At 30.5% G+C, this 6,000-nt stretch overlaps 1 protein-coding gene across 1 annotated transcript in view; it reads right to left on the reverse strand.

Moving 5' to 3' along the window:
• The window catches only part of LOC130443463 (discoidin domain-containing receptor 2-like), a 35,155-nt gene extending 33,985 nt beyond the window's left edge, over positions 1-1,170 (reverse strand). The window contains exon 1 of the mRNA XM_056778106.1: positions 1,021-1,170. The gene's annotated coding sequence lies outside the window, so the exon portion shown is untranslated. The remainder of the gene's footprint in view (positions 1-1,020) is intronic.
• Between the last annotated feature and the right edge of the window lie 4,830 nt (positions 1,171-6,000).

The following is a 6,000-nucleotide window of genomic DNA, read 5'->3' on the forward strand; positions in this document are numbered from 1 at the left end:
AAAATGCTTGTAAAGCCATCGAAAATGCTCCCAGAATACGAAAAAAGCTAGCAAAACTATCAAAAATACTTCCAGGATACGAAAAATGCTTCTAAACCTTTCGAAAATGCTCAAAATTTGTGTGAAAATGATCTCAGAATACGAAAAATGGTTTTAAAATTATGAAAACTGCTTCCGGGATAAGAGAAATGTTTTTAGAACTATCGAAAATGCTTAAAATTCTCCCAGAATACGAAAAATGCTTTTAACACTATCGAAAACGCTCCCAGGATACGAAAAATCCTTGTTAAACTATAGAAAATGATAACAATAATGCTTGTAAAATCATCGTAAATGCCCCACGATACGAAAAATGCTCCTTAAACTTTCCATAATGACCTCAGAATACGAAAAATGCTCCTTAAACTATCGAAAATGCTCTCAGAATACGAAAAATGCTCCTAAAACTATCGAAAATACTCCCAGGGTACGGAAAATGCTTCCAAAACTATCGAAAAAGTTCGTGAAACTTTTTGGGATGCTTACAAACTTTTAATATGCTCTTAGAGTACTGAAAATGCCTGCGAAATTAACTATAATGTTTATAAACGCATCTGGGTTGCGAAAAATGTTTCTGAACCAATCGAAAAATAATCTACGTTACAAATAAAGAAAAAAAAAAAGCGTTGCGGCGTCGAAAAATTTCGTAACCGAATCCCGGGTCCTGTATCACCTTCCGAATATCGAAAAATTAATATTTGGACACTTTGCTTACGTCATATCCGAAATATTTCTTTGTTCCTGTCATCGTTCGTCATATCGATATAAAATAAACGAGAAAAAATCGATTATTTTGAGTTTGTACAAAGAAATCGATACAAGTAACGGCATCAAGTTTATATGAATCTATTGGTATTTTTTTGACATATCACCCTCACAGTCGATATCTCTATTCAGAAATAACAGAAAACCGCCATTACAGGTAGGTAGTTACCTATATATATATATATATACAAATAAGGGAATAGAAATCTCTCTTACCTGAATCGAACCGATTCGACGAGAGAATCTAATTAAAAACGGCACCCATGGTCAAAAAAAAAAAAGTTCGATGGCACCCTCACAATCACTATGAATATTTAAAACGCGTGTCGCTCCCATGAAACTCCATCCCGACGTCGATGCAACTTCAACAGGGGCAGTTATCGAACTGGCAATAGCGCCGCAACGTTGTGCGCTTGTGCCCCTCTCCTCTCCCTACTATTGCATTATGGATATTTTGTGTATACGGCCAATTCCTCTTTGCTACCGTAAGGGCGAGAGGAGACGGGGTAGGGGGCGGCCGAGGAATTTTTAAACAGGTGGCAGAACTGACTGGAATATCGGAGGGGTTTGGACGAAATGAAAAAGTCCGTTTTTATATTTGTATTATTGTTTTCTATAGCTTTGCTCGACAATCGATTACGATTTTAAGCCGGAAAAGAATCAATTTTTGAGATATTTCAAAATTTTTCTTCACTCATCAAAATTCTAAATAGTTTCCATACATTTTACATCGATTATGAACGTTTCAAATCACTTGCGGTCGTTTTTTATCAGCCTAGATCATTTTTTTAACCTCTATAGAGTATATTAGATCGTTTTGAAGGGGTTTTCAAGAACTTTTGGTCACCCCGTAATAATTTAGAACATTTTAGCCATCCTACAATATGTTATCTCGTTTTAAACCACCTTAGAACATGTTACATCGTTTTTTAGCACATTAGAACATGTTATATCGTTTTTTAGCACATTAGAACATGTTACATCGTTTTTTAGCCACATTAGAACATGTTACATCGTTTTATAGTCACATTAGCACGTTATATCGTTTTTAGCCACATTAGAACATGTTATATCATTTTTTAGCCACATTAGAACATGTTACATCGTTTTTTAGCACATTAGAACATGTTATATCGTTTTTTAGCCACATTAGAACATGTTATATCGTTTTTTAGCCACATTAGAACATGTTACATCGTTTTTTAGCACATTAGAACATGTTATATCGTTTTTTAGCCACATTAGAACATGTTATATCGTTTTTTAGTCACCTTGGAACGTGTTATATTATTTTTTACCCACATTAGAACAAGTTATATCGTTTTTTAGCCATATTGGAACATGTTATATCGTTTTTTGCCACCTTTGAACGTGTTATATCGTTTTTTAACCACATTAGAACATGTTATACCGTTTTTTAGCCACCTTGGAACGTGTGATATCGTTTCTTAGCCACCTTAGAACATATGACGACTTTAGAACATTTCAAATCTTTAGAACATTTTAGGTTGTCTTCTAGATTATTTTTTTAGCAACCTTAAATCATATATTAAACTTTATAGAACATTTTAAATAGTTTTTGAAGGTTTTTAAAAGCTTCAGATTTCTCCATAGGAATTTAGAACGCTTTAGATCATTTTTAGCCACTTTAGAACACTTTAGATCATTTTTTAGCCACTTTAGATCATATATTAGACTGTCTAGAATATCTTAGATCGTTTTTGAAGGTTTTTAAAAGCTTCAGATTTCTCCATAGGAACTTAGAACGTTTTAAAACATTTTTAACCACCTTAGAATATTTTAGGACATGTTATAGCCACTTTAGAGCATTTAAAATCATGTTTAAGCCTCTTTAGATTATTTTAGGTAGTATTTAAATGTTTTCCAACGTTTCAGATATTTCTTTATAAATACAGAACGTTTTAGATCATTTTTTAGCCGCGCCAGAACATGTTATAGCCACTTTAGACCATTGAAAATCATGTTTAAGCCTCTTTAGATTATTTTAGGTAGTATTTGAATGTTTTCCAACGTTTCAGATATTTCTTCATAAGTACAGAACGTTTTAGATCATTTTTTAGCCGCGGTAGAACATTTTAGAACATGTTATAGCCACTTTAGACCAGTTGAAATCATGTTTAAGCCTCTTTAGAACATTATAGGTAATATTTGAACGTTTTCAGAAGTTTCAGATATTTTTTTATAAATTTGCGACGTTTTAGATCATTTTTTAACCGAGCTAGAACATTTTAGGACATGTTATAGCCACTTTAGACCATTGAAAATCATGTTTAAGCCTCTTTAGATTATTTTAGGTAGTATTTGAATGTTTTCCAACGTTTCAGATATTTCTTCATAAGTACAGAACGTTTTAGATCATTTTTTAGCCGCGGTAGAACATGTTATAGCCACTTTAGACCATTGAAAATCATGTTTAAGCCTCTTTAGAACATTATAGGTAATATTTGAACGTTTTCAGAAGTTTCAGATATTTTTTTATAAATTCGCGACGTTTTAGATCATTTTTTAGCCGAGCTAGAACATTTTAGGACATGTTATAGCCACTTTCGACCATTTAAAATCATGTTTAAACCTCTTTAGATTATTTAAGGTAGTATTTGAATGTTTTCCAAAGATTCAGATATTTCTTTATAAATTCAGAACGTTTTAGATCATTTTTTAGCCGCATTAGGACATGTTTAAGCTTTTTTAGATTATTTTAGGTAGTACTTAAAGGTTTTCAAATTAAATATATAAATACAGAACGTTTTAGATCATTATAGATCATTTTCGAGCATTTCGAAATCCTTTAGATCGTTTTAAATAGTTATTTGAACATTAACATCAATTCAGAAGTTTCTAAAACAGTTTAGATCATTCCCTAACACCTTAGATCGTTTCTTTATGGTTTTTTCTATCATTCCGCACCGATTTAGATCATTTGTAGATTATTTTATACCATTAAATCGCCTTATGACACCATATATATATAGGGCTGAATACGTTTTCGCTGATACGGGGATTTTATGGTAACGGAAACAATGTGATTATTCGCAACCGTTATGGTTAACACTACATGTGTAAGCATAAGCTTGTTAATATCGATTCGTTTTGAGGGAATGTCGTGTTGATGAATAATGTCAAGGGATACGTTTTATCCAAAGATAACTCTTGGATAGAATTAATTGGGAAAAGTAATAAAAGACCAGCCAGATCTGTGCGTAGTAATTTGTCGAACACAATAAAGTCGCGCCGGTTATTTCGAGTGGAACAAAGCGGGAGTGTATGTTCTTGAATGGTGGTCTTTCCTTTTCTTGTACTATATTGATTTTCTTCTGTGGGAACCGGAGCGAGTCTCATATTAAAATATAATATATATATATATATATATATATATATATATATATATATATATATATATATATATATATATATATATACACAAACGAATTAAATACATTGGTTTTTGTACGAATCGTTACGAGAAAAACGATTTTTTTATCGTTTCTTGGGTGTATTGATAGTTTTGGATTATAAACTGCCCGACAAAAAATCAAAATTACGACGTTTTATAAAAAAATTCAGTAATACTAATTTCATAATACAAACATGAATTTTTATGAAAAAAAAATCGTTTATTTATGGTTGGTTGATCGTTTTGGGTCCTTTATAGTGTATACTGCCCGACAAAAAACGATTTCCGACGTTTTATAAGAAAAAAAATTCATTAACTCTAATTTCATAATACAAACATGAATTTTTATGAAGAAAAATCGTTTATTTATAGTTGGTTTATCGTTTTGGGCCCTTTATAGTGTATACTGCCCGACAAAAAAACAATTTCAGACGTTTTATAAGAAAAAAAATTCAGTAATACTAATTTCATAATACAAACATGAATTTTTATGAAAAAAAAATAGTTTATTTATAGTTGGTTGATCGTTTTGGGTCCTTTAGAGTGTATACTGCCCGACAAAAAAACGATTTCCGACGTTTTATAAGAAGAAAAATTCAGTAATACTAATTTCATAATACAAACATGAATTTTTATGAAGAAAAATAGTTTATTTATAGTTGGTTTATCGTTTTGGGTCCTTTAGAGTGTATACTGCCCGACAAAAAAACGATTTCCGACGTTTTATAAGAAAAAAAATTCAGTAATACTAATTTCATAATACAAACATGAATTTTTATGAAAAAAAATCGTTTATTTATAGTTGGTTTATCGTTTTGGGCCCTTTATAGTGTATACTGCCCGACAAAAAAGCAATTTCCGACGTTTTATAAGAAAAAAAATTCAGTAATACTAATTTCATAATACAAACATGAATTTTTATGAAAAAAAATCGTTTATTTATGGTTAGTTGATCGTTTTAGGTCGTTTAGAGTGTATACTGCCCGACAAAAAAGCAATTTCCGACGTTTTATAAGAAAAAAAATTCAGTAATACTAATTTCATAATACAAACATGAATTTTTATGAAAAAAAATCGTTTATTTATGGTTGGTTGATCGTTTTGGGTCCTTTAGAGTGTATACTGCCCGACAAAAAAACGATTTCCGACGTTTTATAAGAAAAAAAATTCAGTAATACTAATTTCATAATATAAACATGAATTTTTATGAAAAAAAATCGTTTATTTATGGTTAGTTGATCGTTTTAGGTCGTTTAGAGTGTATACTGCCCGACAAAAAAACAATTTCCGACGTTTTATAAGAAAAAAAATTCAGTAATACTAATTTCATAATACAAACATGAATTTTTATGAAAAAGAAATAGTTTATTTATAGTTGGTTGATCGTTTTGGGTCCTTTAGAGTGTATACTGCCCGACAAAAAAACGATTTCCGACGTTTTATAAGAAGAAAAATTCAGTAATACTAATTTCATAATACAAACATGAATTTTTATGAAAAAAAATAGTTTATTTATAGTTGGTTGATCGTTTTGGGTCCTTTAGAGTGTATACTGCCCGACAAAAAAACGATTTCCGACGTTTTATAAGAAGAAAAATTCAGTAATACTAATTTCATAATACAAACATGAATTTTTATGAAAAAAAAATAGTTTATTTATAGTTGGTTGATCGTTTTGGGTCCTTTAGAGTGTATACTGCCCGACAAAAAAACGATTTCCGACGTTTTATAAGAAGAAAAATTCAGTAATACTAATTTCATAATACAAACATGAATTTTTA

Source organism: Diorhabda sublineata, chromosome 4 (assembly GCF_026230105.1).
Source record: "Diorhabda sublineata isolate icDioSubl1.1 chromosome 4, icDioSubl1.1, whole genome shotgun sequence".
NCBI lineage: Eukaryota > Metazoa > Arthropoda > Insecta > Coleoptera > Chrysomelidae > Diorhabda > Diorhabda sublineata.